Source organism: Numida meleagris, chromosome 3 (genome assembly GCF_002078875.1).
Source record: "Numida meleagris isolate 19003 breed g44 Domestic line chromosome 3, NumMel1.0, whole genome shotgun sequence".
NCBI classification, from domain to species: domain Eukaryota; kingdom Metazoa; phylum Chordata; class Aves; order Galliformes; family Numididae; genus Numida; species Numida meleagris.
In genome coordinates, this window is record NC_034411.1 from 42,576,365 (window position 1) to 42,595,398 (window position 19,034).

At 41.4% G+C, this 19,034-nt stretch overlaps 1 protein-coding gene across 3 annotated transcripts in view; it reads right to left on the minus strand.

Annotated features, from left to right (window-relative positions):
• Positions 4,388-19,034, minus strand: part of LOC110395657 (centromere protein J-like) — a 100,944-nt gene continuing 86,297 nt past the window's right edge. The window contains exons 24-25 of one of the 3 annotated variants that reach the window (XR_002436556.1): positions 14,290-14,322; positions 7,726-12,320 (exon numbers count right to left, since the gene is read on the minus strand). The gene's annotated coding sequence lies outside the window, so the exon portion shown is untranslated. Of the gene's footprint in view, positions 5,941-7,725; positions 14,169-14,289; positions 14,323-19,034 lie in introns of those variants that run through there. The other 2 variants (XR_002436552.1, XR_002436559.1) reach the window with 2 other exon arrangements.

Below are 19,034 nucleotides of genomic sequence, written 5' to 3' on the forward strand. Positions count from 1 at the left end.
AAAATGCTCCCCTGCACCCCCCATCAGCAGAGTCCTGTGAGATGAGTCTCTTTGGGTCAGAGCTTCTCTTGGGGAGTTCTTCTCTCGTTTCCCCCCCACCCTATTTCCTCTCACCTAACAGTGTTTGAATTCCTCAGCAGGCTGCAAATAGAAATCAACAGGAAGGGCAGACAGGGTTGATCAGCTTTGCACACAGCAGGAGGTGCTACCGCAATCATCAAGAATTATCACATGAGTTTCAGCCCTGCGACAGCGGCGGCAAGGATGGTGCACCACACAGGCAAATACACAAAGAAAGTTTCATCTTAGCAACACTAAAAAGACTCCAAGAAGCAAGGTTTGGGAACAGGTAGCACACTGCCTTCAAACCAACCATTTCAGATTTACACCTGATCTACCCTATGCATCCTTTCTTCTAGAGGAAGCATTCTAGCCTTGGATAAGTGATTCCTGTTAAGAAAAATAGAGTGATATCGACAGATCACAATCGCCTGCAAATCATTTGGAAAAGAGCTCCTTAACAACTTATATAAAATCATGAAATAAATTCAACATGTTAATTATTCGCTACAAAGATAAGCAACTCATGTATTCATTTGGGGGTATTCTGTGATAACAGAAGCCAATTTTCTCCATTTTTGCTGACAACATTACAGTCCAGGGAGGCTTTTCATTGACTTGTTTGTTTTCATCTGTCCCAAATAGTCAAAGAACAATTGAAAACAATGCAGCACAGCAGTGACACAATGGAGTAATTCTGAAGGCAGATTTTACAGACATTAACATCGATAAAGGTTGTTTGGTGATTTTTTTTTCCAAGCACTGTACAAACTTCCTTCCATCAAGTGTTTCCAAAGGCAAGCTCTTGGGGCTTGTGTTGGATGTCTCGACTGTAAGTTTTGCAAACGTGTGTGGAAATCTGATGGGTTATTTATAAAGGCCTCCTATGTAAATATTGATGAGCCAACTGTTAAGCTAATTTACTCAGCATAGATTTACTGTATGTGTGAGCCAGAAACACAAAAAACTTACCAATAATTAAAATGTCTGGATATGGACAGATACTCTGAGTTCTGCAAAATTCATAGTTGTAGTACCCTAGCAGGAGCAGTTATCAATATGTCAAGACAGCTAATTTCAGTGCTCAGTTCTTTCTTTCCTACAAGGATATTTCAAACCTTCCTTACACAAGTATTTGATATTACAAAACATAAAATATAAACATATTTGATTGTTCACATTGTTTACTTTCCCCTAGAAAACTTGATCTTTGCCTGCTGTGATCCAGGAATGCTCTTTCAAGACTCAATACCGCTAAACTTTAGGTTTTTCTCATAAGCCCACCTGCAAATGGACCACAGTCCACTTGCTTGTATCCTGTCCATAGAAATCAAATATAAGCAAGTCATACCCAGGATATGTTGTGCAAAGGCCTCTTATTTTAGTCACAGCTCTTACGTCACTGGCAAATAAAGGAATAGAGAAAGAAAAAAGGGAGTTTGTGGCCCAAGGAGGAAGCTAAAGAGCTAAAGAGTTCCTTTCATTCACATTGTCTTACCTGGCTTCTGGCCAGCGTGCTTCTTCCACTGATGTAGCCTCCAACACACATTTCTTTCTCTTCCGAAGCAGAATCATTTTCTTCACCTTCCGTTGTCCTTTTCTTCTATCTATTTTTTGCTTGTATGTAGTTGTTTGTCTGTTTTCCATAGCAGAAATCATTCTCTAAGATTTCTACCATACATGCTCCTAACGTTTACTGCCTTCTTTTTTTATGAAAGTGTAAAAGCAAAACAATTCCTCATCTGCCTGATGATGCCACTAACCTTATTCAATTTTCTCACCATTGTGTTGCAGCCATGTGAAGTGATTTCATGATAAAATAGGCATTTGGCCCTAGTTTCATAACAGCCTGATGTTAGGACCTAACAAGAACTACTCGAATGCCTCAAACACTTTCTCTTTCCTCTCCTCCTCCCTCTCCAGCTAGCCTAACCCATGATCACAGTAAAAGGTGTGCTATGCCTTTCATTTTCCTTCTGCTTGCTTATTCCTTCCACTATGGAGGGCTCTTCTGCAAATTACAGTGTTTTATGACTGCTACCACATTTCATAAACCATATATCAAAGTTAGTATTAATTGTCTACAAGCCTTACTGGGCTTGTAACTGGTACTTGATCTTCAGCCCTTCAGTGACACTCTACCTAACAAAGCAGAGAGCAAGCCCAGCATCTACCCTGCTTTTTTTCTACAGTATCTTTGTTTTTTCCTTTACAGTGGTTTGAGTGATCCAACTGTCACACACCAGCTCATCCTCCCACCTTCTTTCATATGCACATAACGGTAGTTTTATCCTTCCCTTTAACTCTGTGTTCTCTGAGCACCTGTCTGCCTTGACACTGGCTATGCCTTCTGATTTTCCTTATGAGGCAGCTGCTTCCCTATTAGCTTCACCTGGGATAGCAAAGACCTACTCAACAGGCTGGCTATTTTGTAGCGTGTAGAAGACTTCCATCTCCTAATTGTGTAGCACTATGCTGGGCAACTTCCCATCATATTATTTTAATTAGCCTCTTTAACAAAACTGCACTAAAGATATTGGGATAACTTTTGTCCAGAGATTCAGGAAATGCATTGCATTTCCTTTGGTGGAAACTTTGGCTTATCACAACAAACTCAAATCCTTTGGGTCTTCATTGCAGTAGTCCTGCTGGTGAGAGTTGAGCAATAAGACCCCAAACAAATAACAGTTTAATACACTACACAACAAGTAAGCAGGCATTGCCAAGATACAGAAGGCAGAATGCTGACCAAAGGGTATTTTTCCTCTGAAATAGAAGATTAGATGTAAATGCTGAATGGCAGAACCTTAAAACCTAGATATGAGATTGTCAAAAGACTTAGTTGCTGTTGTGCTCTTACTTGTTCTGGGCTTAAGAGGAAAAAAGTCACTTATCATGTAAATGAATACAAAATGTCCTACTGACAATTGATCAATAAATGGTGGATGTTGTCTTAGAAAAGATGTTAAGTTGTATAGATTTCATTCCTGTCTTGGTAAACTCCTTCTGTTTGGATCCATAAATATCTGACATTGATCTGCAGAAATTAAGCAAGGATGCTCGTTTGCTAGACGGGATGACATCATGTTTTCAGACTACAACCTCATTTCCTCTTGGTCCTCTCCCAGACAGGGCACGCACTGAGCCTCTGCATTGTTAAGCTATGCTTGGCGCTCTGGCAAGCAAGCCAGCCAGAGACCAGGAGAAATTCCTATTTTCAGTTTGTCTTCTTAAAAAGAGGCTGCCACACTGACATAAATAAGCACAAATATTTCCAGAAGGCTGCATTTCCAGGGTTTCTTTCTCTAATGCAAACAGCAGCAAGCTATTATTCAGTCAATGAGCAAACAAGAACACCCACAACCATTTGGTTGAAGCAGCTCCCTGCCACCATCACGCAGAACACGCTCAAAATGACGGCTGTGCTCGGTGACATACATGCATAATGAAAAAGAAGAGAGCAATCAGCCTGCAACTCCCCTCCTGGAGATCAGTCAGGAGGGCAGTGGGTATCTCCCTCCTGACACCTTGCTAATTTGAGCAAATTTGCTAATTTGAGTTTTGCTTGCTGGAAGAGATATAGGAAGGAAGAGTTAGCAAATTCTTCTGAATCTCCACTGCGCCAGAAATTCTCCTAGAAGACTTTATGTCACATACTCTCCTTTATAGTGGTCATTTAAGAAAGAAAAGAAAGAAATAAAGAAACAAACAAAAAAAAACCCAACAACCAACCAACCAACCAAAAAAAACAACAAACACCCTATGTAACAAGTACAATCAAACTTAGTACAGTGAAACTACATGTGGAGAAACTATTCTGCAGATGCGAACTAATATGCATTCTTTGGCACACTTTAAGTTTTGTGAGAAGGGAGGAAAATTAATTCCAGAAATATGAAACTATATTTGTTGTGATCACCAAATATGTTGTAATCAGCCAGTGCCAGTCCAGTCTATCCCAGTGCACGTGTTTTGGCAGTGTGGCTTTCCTTCCTCACAGAAGGACGGGATAACAGAAAATTCGTATCTGGGAAATAAAGAGCAGAAGGAGCCAACGCTTGTGTCTGACAGGAATTTCTGCAGCAGCAGAGAGAGCCTCATTAGAATTTTTCCCATGACACACCACAAAAGATGGCTGGAGAAAACAAAGTGAGATGCTGGAGCTCAGTATATTTCTTTGTCCTTGAGAAGCCCAGTCCTGCTGAATCTCACGGGCTAATGCATGCATAATTTGGGGCAGCTGATTAAGTTTATTGTGTCCCTGACTAAACCAGGAGGAGGGAGGGAGGGAGGGAGGGAGGCAGAGAAGAAACAAAGTTGGCTTTAATTAAAGCTTTGCAATTGTCTTTTAATATTTACATTATGCAATATCATAATTGCCCCTGATTGGAGACATAAGATGACAGAAGAAAATGACACACTGGAAGTCCCCAGCTGAGGAAAAAAAAAAAAAAAGACACTCCCCCTCCTCCACTGTCCCCTGAAACCAAATCAAAAGCTCTTGAAAAGGAACTGTGTAGGGGCTCAGCAAAATGGCAGGCCCCGCAGTGGGCTCAGGTGGGCTCAGCACACTCCACTAGGCTGCGGGCAGGCAGCTGCACCTCAGAGGCTGTGATGCTTGCTGGCTTCGCACAGGGAGCATGCTGTGGAAGGCTGCTGTGCCTGGTGCCCCTTCAAACTGAAGAGAGTAGTTGCCCGGGGAAGGAGGTCATGAGCTGCTTGGAAGGAAAAGGAGTGTAATCCTTTCCTCACAGTCACACCACAGATCTGCTGGTGTCTGAGGACAGGGGCTTGTAACCATTTGTGCTTGCAGCACGGGCAGCTCCCAAAGAGGCGTTCTAAGCATCTGTGTGAGCTCCCTCTGGATTTGAGATGGTGGATATTTTGTTGGTAATTACATGCGAAAGCAGGTTCCATTCTGATTGCAGTGCTGCTGCAACCACTTGGGAGGAAAAATATTCCTTGCAGTCTCCCCCATGGAAAACTGTTCTGTTTTCTCTGTTCGAATTTCCTGATAGAAACAATAAATAAACACATTTTATGTTCTTTTTGTGAAAAGAAGTATATCAAGGTTGCTGTTGATAAAGAGAATTTCATCATCTGGGAGCAATAATAAAGTTTCCATGACAATGGACACGTCCCTTCACTTTGTAACAGGCCACAGTGGCTTGTGAACATAAGGTTTTGTCTGCATGTTTTTCTCAGACACTTAAGATCTGTATATAACAGAACCACAACTGGATCAATGAGTGCAGATTGCACAGGTCCAATCTGTACCCACAAGGTCTTTCACAGGTTCCCCTGATAAGAAAATGCTGATTTATTTTCATGATCTAGTCTTAGAAATGTCATCATTGAAATTTTGCTACAGAAATTTTCCTAACAACAATGGAAAATCATCATTTCATAAGCTCAAAAAGTACATAATTCACATTTAATTGTCAGAGAAGCCAATAAGTCCATCTTCTTGATCCAGAGTGGAAGGACTCCAAATATGTCTCTTGTAACTCTTAAGCCACAGCACTCTTTTGCTTTAGCAGTTGTTTGCAGCTGAGCTGCAGCGAACCTAATAGAGTTTTTCTTTTACCATCTGGAGCTAGGCAATAGGTGACACATTTGGTTCCCAATGAAAAGGGGACAATTCTGTACTCTTTTCAGATCTCCCACCAGCTTCCTTGAGAGCACTAACACGAGGAAGACCAAAATTATCAGGGCGCTGCATCTTTACATCTGCTTCCTTTGCAGTGACAGGTTCCTGGTGTCTCCACATAAGCAGTCTTCAGTCATCTTGTGCTGAACAGCCAACAGTCAAGATATGGAGGCAGAGGAGAGGGTTGATCCATCACTTCAGCCAGCACCTTTGTTTTCCTGGCAGAGAGCCTGTGCAATGCCTTTTTGTTGGATTGCTGATTATAGCAATTTTTCTATCAATGGTATGTAAACAATAGCAATGAAGCAGCCAGAACATACCACTATCAACCACTGTTGGAGCACTAGGATTAAAGTACAGTAATTCAATTTACTTTTCAGCACTAACTTATTTTTTCATATGGACATCAGCATATCTACTTTCAGACTTTGATTTTATGTTTTGTATTGGTTTGGTTTAATTTTCTAAGTAATGCAGGACAGAAAAAATGTGTGTCTGTCCCTCCCTTCAGAGCACAGCTATGACTCATGAATTTTGTGCATTGACTTGGAAATATGGTGCTGCATCATTCTCACTATGTAACAGCAATAACACACAGAAAACACACTGATGCTCTAGGCACCAAATAACCTATTTACTGGCAAGGAGTGCTTATATATGCAGTGTTTTCACCAGCTCCTGAGTCAGAATACAGTAGGGACTACTAGCAGACTTGGGAACTACTTCCATGTTTATAATACTGGTCCAATCCATTACATATATTATTTTCTCTTCAATATAAAAATGACAATGCTAAAAAGTGCATTACCATCATTAGATATGTAATACACCATGAAATGCCTGGGAGACCATTTACAACATCCCTCAAGATCCTGTACTATGGTCATTGTGACAGTATTCAAAAAGTACAGTTGCTTGTACCAGCAAGAACTTTCTTCCAGTAACCATAGACCTTGTAGAAACGAATGCTGGTAGAAAAAGATAAGTTTTCCAAGACACCAGTATTGCTGAAATTCAAGAATCAATCATTGCTTTTTCCTTTTCCATTATTCCATGTGAAATAGTCAGGCTTAGGCTTTTCTCCATGTGGTCACCTTTTTGCCTATAACATAACCTGACAGAAAGATATCTTGACTGGAATGTGAGCAACATTTCACCAGAAAACTCAAGTGAGGCACAAAGAACAGTGTGGAAAGAGCACCTCTATCCTAACCTACACTATTGATTTTGAAAAAGAAAGGTGTACCATTTCAAGCATCTGCCTGGGCATGTGCTTTAGTCCAGGCCTGGGTACCAACTCAATTTTGCAAAGGAAAAAGGTAATGACTGGCTAGAAACCATGCTGTAGGTAATAGTCAAACTGTCAGTGGGATAATAGCCAAACTTTTTGTGGCAAGTAGTTTGTTTCATCCTAGCTGTTTTTGTGTGGATTGCATTTCCAGACAAATAAGAGTGATATAGGAATAAGGCAGCTGAACAGGTAGTCCTCTTTAGATCTCTTTTCTATTTAGGTGGTATTTCAAAGTGGAGATGAGTATGGAGAACTGGTTGAGGTAGAATCTCTTGCTGTAACTCACCATCTGCCATCGCACAGTGCATTACGACATTTATTGGCTTTACTTAACTGTTAATGAAAATCTACCATCAACAGCTGCCATCACTCCCACTACAGATTGTAATAAATAATAGTCTGTTTGGCACACAGACCTCTTTCTCATGCTCTACAGAAATAAGAGCTAGAGAGTCTGTGAAGATTCAGAGGAACTGGGGTCAAGAAAAGATGGTTAGAACATTCTAATCAGTTTGACCTATTGGAAGTTTGTTTTGCTCAATCTTGACAACCATTTAAAAATACGCATATGTTTATAAAAAGGTAATTAAGAGGATCCCCATTCTGTTTTTCCCCAGGGTCTTTTGCATTGATTGCAGTGGGAACAGGGATAAACCACTGGCCTATTACAGAAAATCCACTGGTCTGTTAAAAATGTAACCATTCATAATTGGCTATGCACTCAATCCATGACACAAGAATTTTGTCTTGTTTTGATGGTTTTTTTTTTTTTTTTCAGAAATCAGCTATATTTTACCTCTCTTTTAAGAAATCATCTGTTTCTTCATCTTGGGGGTTTATTGACTAGATTTTCAAAAGACCTCTCCTTCTCTTCACATGTTTCAAAGAAATTACTAGGACCTCAAGGGTTCTCCAAAATGGCTACTGGAAGTTTGGCTGACCTATATCAATTTGGCTGGTCTCATTTTCAGACTAAGGAAATCCAACTTTTGAAAATTTGTCTCGAAATATCTGCTTGTGGGCATTGTTTACAATCCTGATCTGGAATCTTTTGTTATTCACACTTAGAACAGTAATGCAAGTATGTCACTGTCAGTGTGTTAAAGTAATAGCGTTTAGTTGTATGTGAAATCACTGTAAGATTAGCAATACAGACACATTTGCAGCTCGACATCTCCTCCAAGTGAAAAAATCCACCCATGTTATTCACAGATCAGTGAAAAGATTAAAGACTGGGTTACAGGAAGAACCAATTGTAAAGTAACATGCATGTAAGTATAAATTCCAATAGAGATACAGACACAAAGTATGGAGCTGTCTGGTACCCTGTAGTAGGAACATACTGTCTTACTCAGACTCCACTCAGACCTCCCTTAACTAAGAAACTGTTGAGAGAAGTGCACTATGAATTCATCCAGTAAATGGCCAACCTAAGAATAAGTTGAGAGATACAGAAAATGAGTCATTCTCAGATCTATTTTGGAACAGGTGGCTATTTTAGGGCTTGCCTTGTTTTCTTTATCTATCAAGCATATTTCTAAATCAAGTACATTTCCACTTTCCACTTTGAGAAATCCACACCAGGTATTTCCAAACAATTACCTATATTGGGAAGTAGGAAAAAAAAGGATTTTTCACTTTGATTTTCATGGTTCTTGACACTGTAAGATGAGAGCAATATCTAAACAGAGGAGGAGTGAGCAGATGAACAATTTTATCAGTGTATGCGAGACTGGCAAGACCAATGCTGGAATACCATAGACAAATCTGTTATCTAAGTTGTGAAAAAGATACTTAAAATTGAAAGATAGGCAGAAAGGAGAGAGAAACATTTTCTATGGCCAGAGAAAATGTGCTACAGTGGGAGAACGATGGAGTTCAGACTGCTTAGAACAAGGAATTCAAGATAATGTGACAAAATATATACACAGAAATGTTTTTCCAGAGATAAAAAAAGCAGCTAGCAATATTGTTGACTGAATGGCCAAACACTGAATTTACACCATTTCAAAGGTACAAATAAACATTATTTTCTCTCCTTCCTCCTGCTGAGCTCATCCCCATCCCCTCTAGCAAGAGAGATTAACTCATGGAATAAACTACCAACAGCAATGGTATTTTTGTGGCAGAGAACTGGAATACTTCCCACATTTCCCCTTTTATCTTTTCAATAGAGACAGATTATCTCTTCCTTCGTCATTTCCCGTTAAGTTCCTAAAACGTATACTTGATCAAATCACAATGACAGAAGATGTAAAGAGCTAAACACCACACACTCTCCTCCCTAAACTGGCCACTCTGTATGATCTGCTTTTCTGGGAGTTTATGAACCAGGAATCAGCTTATAGGTATGAGGCTGAGTATGTCTGATGTCCCAAGACTAGCGCTGAATTTGCTGCTCAGCTGCAAAACAAGAAGCTGAGGCAAGAGAGGTCTCACAGCCCAGAGTCTGGTGTGTCAGGACCCTGATGGTTGCCCAAGGGCCCTTCAGGCTGGCATTGCACAGATCAGGTGGCTTCTGAGATATGTGCACTCCAAGAGAAATGCCCAGATTCCTATGTAGTAGTCATATCCATGTCATCTCAGAAGTGATCAAGTACAACTCTAAGAAAATAAAAGGGATGCCTAGAAAGACAATAGTGACGTAATTTTTTACCCATGTGAGAATCGAGTTTCAAAGTTGTGCCTACAAATTTCAAACAGTCAAAATTCCCTAACAGTCAAAATTCTCTCTGATCTCTTGTCCCCTACTTCACTGATTACCTTTGAAGACAAGGCATGTGTAAGTTGTCCTGTAATAGGAAAGCCATCTTTAACACAGCACAACCCTTAATTTGGTACTAGCTGTACATGAAGAACCTAAATCAATGACCATTTCAGCTGCCTGAGGACTTATCCCTGCCTGTAAGGCACCTCAGTTCCCACATCTCTTCTCAAGCTGAATGCCTGCACTAACCCCACGGCAGATCCCCTCCAGCCTAGAGAGCTGCAGGCTCCCCAGTTGTATGGAGGGGAGCACAGGCATTGTGGGCTGACATATTTTGGGCACAAAGATATCTCCATTTGATATAAATCTGGAGAAAATCAGTTAAAGTTAATATATTTTCCTTTCTGTGCAAAGACAATGGAAATGGAAATAGTGGAATAAAAAATAGCAGAGCACTAGTTCTAGTACTAATGCTATTTAACTAAAAAACATGCACTTTGTAATACAGTGATTGATGTTTTTATTAGCAACTTCAAACAAATATTCCCCTCTTACTGTGATCAAAAGCTTCAAAATAATAATTATTATTTTGTATCCTCTCTGTTTTAATTATAATGCACTTTGCACTTCTTTAGCAGTTTTCATCTGAAATCTTAAATTGCTTTGCAAGCATGAATTCATTAAACCTTACAACGCCCCTCTGAGGAAGCTGTTTAATTAATAAACCCAAGTTATGGGGAGAAAATTCAGGCTCACAGACAGTAAGTACTTTTCCCAAAGTCACAGAGTAAATCATTGAAAAGAACAGAAAGATAATTTAAGGACCGCATGCTGCTAGGCCACATGGAGATGAAGACGGAAAGGAATCTGTAAAGGTAACACAGAGCTTGCAGGTTTCCACTGATCAGAAACCAGTACAAGGTCTCCTGCTTCCCTGGTGCCAGACCATAGACTCCTGTGTCAACTCTGATTCCTTCAACCAATTTGGGGTCAAAGACGCCTGGGATAACCGTAGCATGGTATCACTGAGGAGGTGGCGCTGACCAGAGAAGAATAGGGCTAAGTGACAATAGGAATGAATTGTGACTGCCAAAGCCTCTGTCCCCAGCGGATACACTGCCACTACACGATCATCTGGTATGGTGGTATGTTTCGGGGGCATTTCTTCTGCTCAGAGCTCTTTGCATTTTAGGAATGGAGCTCTGCAAGCCAGGCAGCAATGCAGGTGGCAGTGCCTGAGCAGCATCACAAGTGCTGCACGTGTGGAGCCACTCTGGTGCATGCAGCTGAGATATCCTGCACACACAGCTCTGGTTGAGATGAATGGGTCCTAAAGGTGCCTAGTATCTCTTCAAACCAAACACTGTCCTCTAAAAGCTTCAAAAATAATTGCGGTCATGTTAACAAGGTTCCAAGTGCTTTCAGGGTTGGACTCATTCTCAGTTTTGAATCCTATTTTCAATTAAAATCATATATTTACCTCACCCCAATCCTCCCTTGTCCTTTTTTTTCCTCCCAATTTTCCTCTTAAATGCTACAGAAATTGCTTTCCTGGGACATGAAAACTAATGTATGCAAATTGTTACACAGCATTACTACTGCTGTGGTGCCACTATATTGCTGAGATAGTTAATTACCAGGATAATGCAGTTTGTCTGTTCTCTATACCCTTGTGCTGCTCCTAACAGGAAACAAAGGAAACAACATCAGACAGACAAAAAGGGAGAGAATTCAGTCCCCTATTAATAACTGCCATAAAGGAAATCAGGATTAAAGGCTACTTGCAGCACACATGGCACACAGCTTTGAACTGCACAGATGCCAAAGAGGGTCTTGGAACTGGGTCTGCACCTGGTCATATTATTCACCAAGAGGTGACCCTTGAGACCCTTCCTTAATTTACATTGAACTACTTCTATGCCGAAAGGAATTTCACAGAAATAAGATCCAAGAGAAAAGCAAGGCAAGTGGCAGGAGGGTTGCTTGATTTGCACTACTCCTCTTCCAGTCTCAGTTCTGCCACTTCTGTCCAGTCATCACAATAGCAGGTGAGTTGCTGTTGCCTTCTTTGTAAAAGCAGAGACAACTTTCTCCCGCAGACAGTATTCTGGGATTTACCCTAGAGCTGAAATTCTACTTCCATAGTGCCTTCCACCAGGGCAATACGTTCTCTGCAGCTGAGAAACAAGGTCCTCACAAGAAGTAAGCGATGCTGTAATCATCAGGTTTTTCATGGTCACTGCAATCATTGCTGACTTTTCTGAAAGCCCGTGACAGAAGGTGGTCCCGAATTAAAATGACATGATTTGGCCTCAGGAAGCATATAGAGATTTAGCAAAATAAAAATCAAGAAATCTTATAGATTATGCTGTTCACATCATGTTTAGAGCTGTTCTGTGGGATTTAATAGCAGTTTTAAAAGGATGGTTAATATTGCCATATTGAACACACAATCGTTTATTGTGCTTAAAGATTTTTTTTATTTTTAAATTGTTTCTATTGATCCCATGTAATCTCTTTCTGATTGCATTTGTGCCGTCCCTCCCAGGTTCTATATGATGCATCCATAAAGGGGGGCTGTCCCTATAGATGACATCCATTAAAAGGATCAGCTGGTTTGGAAGAAAGAGGAAGAGATAATGAGAAAATTCAGCTCTCACCATGTGGGTAGGCAATAATTCCCCACCTTCAGTTATCTCCAGCCAATAACACTACGTGGCAATGAGGTAATGCTTGCATTTGGTATCCTATGGCAGTGCTTGAGTGGTTTGCAATTCCTGTTAAACCAGACAAAACTGGGAGGCTCCTCTCTCTGTTGTGCTGGTACAGATCAGCATCCGAATTCAGATCTTCACAGTTACAGGGAAGGGGGTGGCAGGGAAGTGTGCCAGTGCTCCAGCTTCTCTCCCCCTCCCTCTTTTGTAACACATAAGCAAGCTGAAGTGTTTTATGCACACAAGTTAAAGGCAATCTAAATGGGTGTTTTGATTCATGATGCTGTCAAATCCCATGATAGGCTGGTTCTGGAGGCTTCCAAATTTATTTAGAAAACTGCCCTTTATTCATACTTGCAAACCACCTTACTGTCCTCTCATCATTCTAATGCAACCAGGGAAAGAAAAAAAGATTTTGTGACTCAGCAGTGGGAGAAAGGACCAGAGACATGGCTTTGTTTTCCTCTGCTAGTGTATCCTGTGTGCGTTTCAGTCATGCCTGTATATTGTCTTTGACATAAGGACTAGCTTCTATCAGGGCCAGTGCTGCTGGGACAGCAGTCAGTAGGTGGGGACTCCTCCAACAACACAGCATTGTCCACTATAAACCTTAAAAGCAGATAATTGCCTGTTATTGGCAGCACCTTGAGAGGGTGAAGATGATTTCTTTATTCACTCCCAGACCCAGATTACCTCTGCAGAATTTACAAGGCAGGAGAAGAGCCTTGTTACTGAGTGCATATGGTGGGAAGTCACAGTGAGGAAAAGAATGGCTGTGCATAGCAAGCCTAGTCCAGATATCAAAGAAGTCTCTCTGCCTGCACCCAGAGCACAAGCTAGCCTGGTCGCATTTCAGAGTTGCTCTCCTGACTGCAGGAGCAATTTAAAATGGATTAACTGCCCTCTGTACTTGTGCATCACCGGCTGGATAATTGTCCTCGGCTGGCCGAACATTTTTAAGTGCTTATTTTTCTGCTAGAAAAAGTATATCTCCTTTCAATCAAGCACAATTACCCCAACCATCTCTTTTAATTGTTGTCTTTCCAGAAGATATACTCCTTAGGGGCTTTCTTGCCAATACCAGCGGACGTTTTATTAGGGAATTATATTGAGCTGATGGAGCTGGTGCCCATCTTTCATCAGCAGCAAGCTAGTGTTAAAAATGTATGGACACAGATACAGGGATGGCTTGTGGGCATGGGGGGATGGGGCAGAATTGGAAACCTAGGCACACACATGTGAGTAGCAGTCATGCCTCTTGAATTAGAGCCAAATCTCCACTGTTGCCCAGCTGGGAGAGTCCAGATGGAGCCTCTGGGGCTGGGAGCCATGAGATGTTACTTACTTCTGAGATGTCTTCCAGTTTTAATTGCTGAAGTAGCCCCTTTTCTTTATCCCAACAGGACTGACAGTGGGAGACTAGAGATGCACAGCTTGGCTGTTTTTCTAGTAAAAATTCACCCTGACAAGAGCAGTGGGAAATCAAAATCCACAGCCCTTTACACAACTCTCAGCTTCAGTCCAGTCAGGAAGAAACAAAAGGAGAAATGGAAGCATGTTCCCTATTTGCAGTGCATCTGCTTCAGTGGACCAAGAAACACAGATGTAAGTATGGTGAGAAGAATGCAGTGAACATAAAGAAATCTAACCCAAAATGTAGAATCAGTGACCCTCCTTAAAGGCAGGAGATACACTAGTTTTGTACAGCATGTTGGAAGAAGATTCAAACACAAGAGACAATAAAGCCTTTATAAAGCAAAAAAAAAAAAAAAAAAAAAAAAGGAAAAAAAAAAAAAAAAAAACAATATTATATTCAATCAACCTTGAAAAGTGATTTAGAACTTCTCTTTTTTTTTATCATACTTACATTACAGAAGGCATTTTAATGTCTGTCTTCTTTCTATTGTAAGTAGAAGAAAATACGTCATTGTCATTGTTTGCACAGGAGTTTCTCCTTTTCCTCCTTTGCCTCTTCCCTCTCCCCCCAGCCAATAGAAAAGGCATTTTGAAGAGATCTCCTCACTTCTTTCCACAGCAGTTGTTTTGCAACATGAATGCAGCACTACTCTTGGCAGTGACGACTTGCTGTAACTCCACAAAACAGCACAGAATGGATGTGCAAAGATGTGATGAGGATGCTCTTCAATATGTTCATGGTTATCTAAGTAGTATAATTCCATACTGGTGAGAATACTTGTCCATCTACTCCGTATGGCCCTGTAATACTAAAGGATTCTGCGTTTGTGTTGAATACTGTCTCTGCAGATGCTGCCAGTTGCTAGTTCAGGACTGCTGTAGCCTGTTTGAGCTCATGTGAAGCTGCCTGAAAGATAGCAACTACTGGAGAGTATAAGAGCTACAATTGCCTTGATGCAGAAAGAAGTTGGGAAATTTGATATACAAAAGAGCATCCTCATGTCTGAAAACACAACTTTATGCTAGGCTGCACAGCTTCTAGAAATGGAACTATGGAGGAGTTGAAGAGCTGTGTGCATGCAGGGGATGGCATGGGAAGGAATCACCAAAATTTTTTACAGGGGAGTGTCATGCCCCCTCTCTGGAAGCATTCAAGGCCAGGCTGGATGGCGCTTTGAGCAACCTGGTCTAGAGGGAAATATCCCTGCCGATAGCAGGGGGATTGGAACTGGGTGATCTTAAAGGTCCCTTCCTACACAAACCATTCTGTGATTCTATGACTCTGATTCTATTAGGCCATTGACAGGGAGACTAAGGGTATCACAGGGAGAGGGAGGAATAACACACATAATCCTAGATGTCAGGTGCTTGGTGCATGAGTGTTAGGATGCTGTAGTGCCTCCCCCACACATTGTGAAAAGTATCTCTCTCACTAGACATGGCCCCACATGCCTGCTACGTGTGGTGGCAACAGCCAAACCTCATCTCAGCTCTATCACAGCAGCAATCAACAACAGCTCTCTAAAAAGTGTTCTACAGTGTCATAATTTGGAACTGAGCTACAAAAAAAGCTAAGCATTTTAGTTCTATGTTTACAGCATAGTATCCTGTTGTCCTTATTCTATATAATTTCTTTTGCCACTGATAAGAATATTTTGTCTTTCTCCATACCCCTTCATCCTCCAAGTGCTAATTTAAACAAAACTCTTCAGAGTCTGTTCATTAAGTGCTAAACTATGTGTGTGCCTTTCCCTCAGCAAAACAATCTAATTTCTGAGATCCTTTGCTCTGCAGGGTGATTCTTATGTCCTTGAAAGATGAGGAGATAACACTATGAGAAAAGCTAACAAGCAACAAGGGGAAACTCGGTGACCACAGAAACTGGACGACTGTAATGAGATACAAACTGAAAATGAGACGGCACTGACATCGTGTTCTTCTACACACAGAGACAACATCATTCACCTTGCCTAATGAGCAGTGCCACAAAAATGGCAGAAACTGGGATTCAGCTGCACTGCATGATCTCTAGGGCAAGCTGAACTAATAGATAAGCATCATCTGGAGGTGGGTGAACATGCTCAGCAATAACAGCAATTACCATACGAGAGGGGAAAAAAATCAAAATGCATTTATATAAAGGGACACAGACAAAGAGCCTTTCAAAATTTTAAAAATAATTATCTCTTTGCTATTTTTACAAGTCACTTCATGGAAGATGGAGACCGGAGCATGGTTCCCTAATAACATCTCTGCTCCGCACTGCAAAGCTTGCTTTGCACTCCACATTGCTTGCTGGGCTGTGTCAGTACTGATCACTTCACGATCAGGGGTTACATTTGTGTTTTGCACCAGCTTGCGAAATACAACAATTACATTTATCTTCCTACTTTTATAGTACTGAGCTGCACATCTATGGTACCTTTCATACCAAACCTCTGAAATGAAACAAGTCTAAGTACAAGAGCTTCAAATCCTTCCATGTGTCTCACCGCCAGGCATTTCAGCAGGAGTTAGGTGTATACTTCTGCCCTACTCTGGAGGGAATTTGTGCCATTTTGCCCTGCTAAAAATCAGCAGGAATCCTGGATGTGCAGCAGCGTACCAGAAGATCAAACTCCCATTAATGTTGATGAAAAGGCTTTTATTAGCTTCAGTAGTTTGGCCAGGGTGCTAGCTTATTCACAAAACAGTATTTTAAGCATTTTGGCACAAAGGCTAGTTTATACACAGGCTGCTGAATGACTGAAATGCATCCTTGATAAGAATAATATGGTTTGCAGTAGCAGAGAGAAAAGGTGTTTTTGGCAAAAAAATGATGAAACAAATAGCTACTCCCATGCACAATGTCAGGAAATGCTCTGTGAGTGCATGGGGTTGGGAGATCCTTGATGCCAAAACCAGCATCCAGAGGACACCTGCACCATGCAGCACCTGGTGCACTTCAGCTTCCACAGGAAGAAGGGAGGCTGAGTCACAGAAACGCAGGGCGTCATGTTCTGAAAATAGCTCCTGCCTGCTGGTATGCCCCCTGCGTGTGCTAGAAGGAAATAAAGGGGAGACAAGCTTGGAAGAAACCCAGATGCAGATTTGAGATCGCGGAGCCAATATTGGTAGCCCTTAAGGGACCCTGATATGTAGTGCATAATACAAGGACAGAGATTGCCTCCTTCTTAACAAGAATTGCATTACTCTTATCAGAAATGATTTTTATATTTATCAAAAAAAGAAGAAAGCTTTCAGCTCCCAATTCCTCAGCACTAGTGTTGCTCACAAGACTCTTAGCTCCAGCAGTGACGTTGCTGCTCAACTCCCTCACACCTCTGGGTCAGCACTTCTACAAAAGGAGAAGTGTGTGTGGGTGGAGAGGGATTTCTGGCTTGTGTGAGGGCTATGTACCATTTACACAGCCCTTCTGCTCTCCTGCGGTGTATTTCACAGAAAAGAAGCAGCAGGACTGTGTGGAGACCACGCAGTATGAGTAAAGAGGTTTGATTTTCCAGGTTATCTTTGAAGGACAAAGCAGAGAACAGGAAGAATGGCTTCAAAGTAGAGAACGAATTCCTAACATCATTTAAATGAAACAAGTTTCTCCTCATTTATGCTGTTAGGATATTAATGGCTTTTAAAATAGGATAATCTAAGAAGTAACCAAGTGAAAAGAGAGGACAGACACTGATGATACTCCTTTTATACCTCTATTTCTGTCTCTCTGACTACAAGCCATTTCCTCCCAGCTGGAGGAGACATGGTAGCTGGTGCTGGCCCCTGACTCATGCCTGCGATGGGCTGGGCAAGACCTTGGTGGCCTCAGAGACCAAGTTAACATTCTTCCATCACAAAAGAGGAAAGGAACAGGCAGACAGCCCTAACCAAGGCACTGCTCCACCCTTCCCCTGCTGAAATAACACTGGGGACAAACCCAAGGGAAATAGAAGAAGCCTTGAGGATCTCTTGGCAGAAAACTTGCCTTGGGATTGTTCACTGAAGGGGATGAGGCCTTCTTGTGTGCAATGTGGATGGGTGGAACTGGAAAAAGATTGGCACAAGCATTGGGAAGAAGGGGATGCTGAAGGCCCACAAAGCTCCTTCCCAGGCTCAGAAGGACTCCTCAGAAACATGTACGCAGGGCAGGGTATGCAGGGCAGCACAGAGAGAAGGCAGCTGTCACAGGACAGTCACTTGGCAAAAAAGTATCAGGAGTTCATCACAAACAGCACCCCAACCAAGGAGGTCTTTTGGAAAAGGCTCTCTGCTTTAAGAATTCAACTGAGGAATAACAAAAACCCAATAATTTCCATCTTACATCAGATTGGGATAAACCTTGGGAGCAAAATATTTTGTATATGCACAAGTATTTATATATGCATCCTGCAGGTGACTGCCTTCTTACCCAGCTGGTAATCCTTCCCAGTTAGAAAGCCACTCATTCTCCAGACTTGAAGGCCAGACTGACAGAGTCTAATGTCTGCTTGCCACATCTGAGACCCCCCTTTTTTTGCCAGAGGCCCTCAGCCTCAGTTTATACAAAAATATTTTAAAATATTTTTTGGCATTTAAAAAATAGAGATCAGTTCACTACTAGAGAAGTAGTATTTGCACACATATAAATGTGTCAGCCAACTTGCTTTGCTTCATTTTCTTCTACTTTCAGAATTTAAATCTTTGGAAAATATTGGCAACTCTTACTTGAAATTTGAGTTAAAAAAAAAAAGGAAAAAATCCAACACACCCAACAGTGATCTTGATAATAGGATGATTATTGTGTGACTCACCCCTGTAAGCACAACAACTGAGAACTTATAAAGTATGCACTTGGGCTCTGGGCTGCCCACCTACACTCAATTTCCTCTGACTGTGGAATGTCCTTTGGCAGCTTTGCAGCTAACCGATACCCAGGAGTCTAAGGAAAACACTACAACTTGTACAGTATTATTGGTCTAAATGCTGTGTGCTCATATTTCAGCCAGCCAGAGCAAGGTTACTTGTAAAACACAACCATTCCTTCTGAGACCCAAGGATTCATATACTGGAAATTCTGTACTCTGTTAGTAGAGAGATAAATATATTAAAACTGCCAGGTAGAGATGACACCAAAAGGTGTCTGCAAATTTCTCCCTTTCTACCACAGCCTTTTGGCTCACAAGCCAAGCCATGTGCTAGCTAAAGAGGAATGGCTATACATTCTGTACACAG